This window comes from Juglans regia, chromosome 14, assembly GCF_001411555.2.
Source record: "Juglans regia cultivar Chandler chromosome 14, Walnut 2.0, whole genome shotgun sequence".
Lineage (NCBI taxonomy): Eukaryota > Viridiplantae > Streptophyta > Magnoliopsida > Fagales > Juglandaceae > Juglans > Juglans regia.
Window position 1 is genome coordinate 26,780,771 of NC_049914.1, and position 5,301 is coordinate 26,786,071.

Sequence of the window (5,301 nt, forward strand, 5' to 3'; positions counted from 1 at the left end):
GGTAGCTAGGCAGACAGCAATATCAGAAAGCTAATATATACAGTGGTTCCAAAAGTGATTGAACGGATCGACTGAACCTACGAAGTGCCTCATGCATGCGACCGGGTGGTTGTATGCATACATATGATCTATATAATAATACCAAAAAAAAGGTTGGATTCATAAATGCTAATTGAACAGATCCAACATCCCTAGCTCTCCCTCTGATCTACTCATGTGAATAAGTAATATATATGGGTCAAATCTCGTAATCATTCTTAATGAATGGAAGTGAATTATCATATATATACATATATAAAAGGGAAGGGAAAAACTTGAGTAATAGTCATATATATTATGCTGTTATAGTTTAACAGATTTCCATGGCAAGTACAACAATGAAATGTATTTACTAGACAGATCTGCAGGGCAAGAGTTCATTTTATACTCAATATAATATATGTACTCATATATATATAAATATATATATGACACTAGCCGTTTGCCAAATGACAAATGATCACTCCCAACTCTTATATAAGGGCACTGCATGTACTGTCAAGTACTTCAACGAAGTCAAAGACAAAACTATGTTTCTAATAGAAGCGGCCATTTGAACTTTCCCATAATATAATGCTTTTTAATATAATGGCAGCAGCAGTCAAAGATAATAGAGAATGCTTCCATGGATATTATAAGAAATAAAGTTGGCAGCGATTTATGTATAAAGGATTGGAATATATAGTTGGTAATACAACAACCACAAGCTTTGAAAATAACACTGGTTCTAAGGTGAGACAGCTTGGGTCTAAACCAGGTTGAAGATAACACTGGTATAATCTTATTCTCGTATAATTTATAGATAAGGGAATTTATTACACCAAGCTATGTAGGAACTGATTTTGCATATTTCAGAGAGATAGGCTGCTAAAATTTTCTATAACAATAACCGAGGGAATGAACACAACTTAATGGTATCTAATCGGATCCCCCAAATATGCTTGACATGGACAACGAGGAGAGGGATGTATAAGTGACGAGTAAGCTGAAGGTACATGTTATAGAGATGTTATTTACAAGAAGGCACATGTTAGAGATAAAATGCAGTGCATAAGGATAATGAATTGAATAATAGATCAACATAATGCAAGTCATATTAGAATCGAGACAGGAAATTTTTTTCAGTTATTATCACTTTACTTCCTACTGCTTCTAGACCAAGTAACCGTAGACTATGTCCATATATTATTGCCGTAATAAATAGATAACCAGTAGCTCTAGATAGTAATAGTTTTTGGAAGGATAATAAAAGTAGAATCAAGATGAGAATGGCAAAAAAAGGGAGGATCTGCTATTGAGCAGTTTTAAAAGGAATAAAAGATAAACATTTCCCAGCAAATAAATGGAAAAGATTGGATAAAAGGGGAATTTTATTCGTAAAATGAAATTTTATTTAGAACATGATTGGAGAAATTGAAAACCGCTCAAGATATCATAAAGCTGTAAGTATGGTTGTGCACCCTAGTCTTAACTTTTAGCTACCTGCCTAACCCCTAAACAATTTCCCCCTGCTGATATAAGACAAACTCCTGATCAGATAAAGTCAGATGTGGAAAGACGTGGGGAATTCATCAAGTTTCTCACTAAAGAGGTAGAGTCTGCAACTTATAGAGATGTTTCCGATGTGGAGGCTTTTGTGAAATGGCTAGATGGGGAATTGTCTTCGTTGGTTGATGAAAGAGCTGTACTGAAGCATTTCCCACAATGGCCAGAATGAAAAGCATATGCACTAAGGGAAGCAGCTTGCACCTACCGAGATCTGAAAAGCCTTGAATCTGAAGTTTCACGTTTTGTGGACAACCCAAAAGAGCCTTTGACCCAGGCTCTAAGAAGAATACAGGCATTGCAAGACAGGCGAGCATGTATATACTGTTATGTTAAAAGTTTAATACTTCATTCCACATTATACACTAATTGAACTATCTTATTTCAATCAAAAGGTTGGAGCAAAGTATCGACAATATCGAAAGGATGAGGGAAAGCACAATCAAGAGATACAAGGATCTCCAGATACCTTGGGAGTGGATGCTGGACACAGGTCTACTCGGTCAGGTACGCATCACCTGGTCGATCTTTACCCAAAGCTTAGAGGTTCCACTGATAACAATGGCTTATCATCTCACCAACTATAGAAATAGAAATAGAATGACTGCAATGGAAATTATCTCACCAACTATCAACCAAGCAAAGTTCTACTAATCAGAAAACTCTCTTGCACAATTGTTTTGACTAGTGTCAAAAGATGCCAAAACTTCATAGCTAAATGATCAATCTAGGATTACTTATTTTTTTATTTTTGATAAGTAATCAAGCTAGGATTACTTAAATGGCCAGCAATCCATCGAGTCTTTTCTATGTATTCATTTCAATAATCTACACTAGGGTTTCCAGATCGGCCATCAGTTCATATTGGAAAATAACTCCACTTCCACCAAAACCAACAATCATAATAAATGCAAACCCTAACTCTTTTTACTATTAGCAGATGAAACTAAGTTCACTGAAGCTCGCCAGGGAATACATGAAAAGGATAGCTAACGAACTGCAGGCTGATGAATGCTCATGTGAAGAGAATCTTAAGCTTCAAGGAGTTCGATATGCATATCGAGTACACCAGGTACAACGGACTCCAAAAAATGAATGGCACCCATCAATATCTATCTTATTAACCACCAGAATCTTCAGTTTGCAGGTGGTTTTGATGCAGAGGCTATACAAGCATTTGAAAAATTAAAGAAAGCCGGATTGGATAGTGAAAAATGATTGCATGCATTGCTAAACACGCCGTACAAGTTAGAATATTGAAACTTTTAAGTGGAATATTATAAATCCACTGGCAAGTGAGGTATCCTTACTAGTCTATTCATGTTATTTTTTCAATGATTACATATATGGGTATATGTTCTAGACAAGGGTAAGTTCCATTGGTTACTAACTTGAGTACCAACATAAGTTCCATTGATTGCCAACCTGGGCACCAAACTCTATGATAATACACGATCAATACTGTGGCAAACATTGGTAACCTTAAAGCTGATGAAGTGAATCCTTCCTATCTTTTTGGTACACATTACATCTGCAAAAATATTACCATTCATTTTACATAGGATCTACTACTAATGACTCAAAGTTGTTACAGATCCATTCCTTCCTTGGCTGCCTAGGGAGTCTTAACCCCAAAAAATTGGTGAATAATAAAATGTGTGGAAATCATATTTTCCTTGCAAATGTCATTCTATTTTCGCTGCTCGATAGATTTACACGGAAAGAATGCACAGACATGCTTTCAGGAGAGAGCCATTCGGAATGTTTGTAGGCTCAACATGAAAATTTATGCCAGCCCATCAAACATCACATTGATCCTAAACCTAACATACAAGCTAGCGCCACCTATTAGTCGAAATGGTTCCTCCAACGTGTCTCACTCTCCGACTCTAGGGATCAAATCCGGCAAAACAAACTTGCGCAGATATTGTAACTTTTACGCCATCACAGTTAACTAGTGAGTCAAAATACTGTACCTTAAACCAAACCAATTGCATTCACAGAAACAATACCCACCAAACCTAAGCATAATAAATTAGCAACGTCAATATCACATAACCATCTCATAAATGCAAAATCAAACGCTCAACAGAACCATTCACTACGTCAGGACATATAACTTGAGAAAACAAGAACGTTACGAGATGTTTCCTCAAGCAGACGTAAATGACAGCTATGAAATCAGAAAAGGCAGACAGTAAGCTCCTAAAGCTGGTAAAGAACTCGAGTGAGAAATGACCCCACTGTTGATCTGCTTCTCTAAATGAAATAACTAGCTAAGACCATATATATTCTCTAAATGGCTTGATATATATATATAAGTCTAATTCTGAAATGAAAAAAAAAATGATATAGACGTGAACAAAAATGTGTCCTATAATTATATATTAGGACTTTTAGCACATCTTCATAAGTAGACCTTTTCATAAGGTAGCAGTATTTAATTCACCAAATACTGTCTTGATTTTTTAATCCTTGTCATTAGTAAGTTATATAAGCAGACCTTTTCTAGTGAAATGAGCTATGGTAGCGTGTAGAAATCCCCTACATTGTGCAACAACTTCAGAAATTCATATACTATAGGCAAAATGGCAGCACTTTCTTCAAGCATTATAAGATATCACTAACTTACACTAAATACGGTAACAAAAACTGGGCCATAAATTCTAGCAGAAAAAAAGTCGCTGATAAGCCAAAAACTGAGCCATAAATTCTACAAGAAAAGCTTCTGATAAGCCAAAAAAAAAAAAAAATTGGTGAATTAAAATTATCTAATGCCCACAACTGATACAGCAGCTCAAACACACGAGGCAGATCATACACAACATTAAACAGCAAAATAAACAGAGGAGCATGCACATCAGTTTCACAGAAGGAAAAATCATGAAAAGATCTAAAGACGACAACAAATTCGTAATGCAACCTACGATTAAATGTGGAGGGGGGAAGATAAATGCAATGGCAGCAAGAGATACCTGGAGCCACCACTCGATTATTCTTGAAAACCCCCAAATATGAACTTCTATGTCTCCACGAGGCACGGATTTGAAATTTGTAAGGGGAGCCACAAACGTAGGACCTAGCTTCCTAAAGAGAGAGAATAGGAGCAATGGAGAACACTAGGGTAGTCGATTGTGGGATTTGAAGTTTTGTGATCTCTTCGAAAGTAGACTCGGAAGGGAGAAGGCCAGTGTGGGGAAATGAGACTCGAATAATGGGTCAAAAGCTCACGATGGGGGAGTTGATGCCATGATAGAACACTGGAGATGTCGGAGCTTTTGGGTTTGAAAATGGAGTCTTTTGGTGCAATGGGTCTTAGTGCAGAAGAGTTCTCGCGCATCGAAGTGGGCAAACATGTGGAGAAATAAACTTGGGGGGAAAATAAAAGGCACTTCGTGCATTTGGCGCCCATGGGCTTCAATTGCGGCGAGTTTGTATTCGACGATATTGATATTAAATGGTGCCGATATTTTCTGCAGCGATTTTATAATCGCTGGCTAGCGCCCCCGCGAAAAAATTCGCTGCTATATACATAATAAATCGCTGCAAAAAAAGACATAAGTTAAGTCCTGAACATTTAGCAGGATGCGGTGTTTAAAACCTGCGGCGATTATAAAATCGCTGCAAATAAGAATCAATCCCAGTGATTTAATTTCCAGCAATATAAAAATCGCCGGTATATACGGTTTTTCTTGTAGTGCGTCCATTTATAACAGC

General features: G+C 36.9%; 1 pseudogene; it reads left to right on the forward strand.

Moving 5' to 3' along the window:
* The first annotated feature begins 1,439 nt into the window (after window positions 1-1,439).
* On the forward strand, window positions 1,440-2,889 carry LOC108997788 (annotated as a pseudogene).
* The last annotated feature ends 2,412 nt before the right edge of the window (window positions 2,890-5,301 follow it).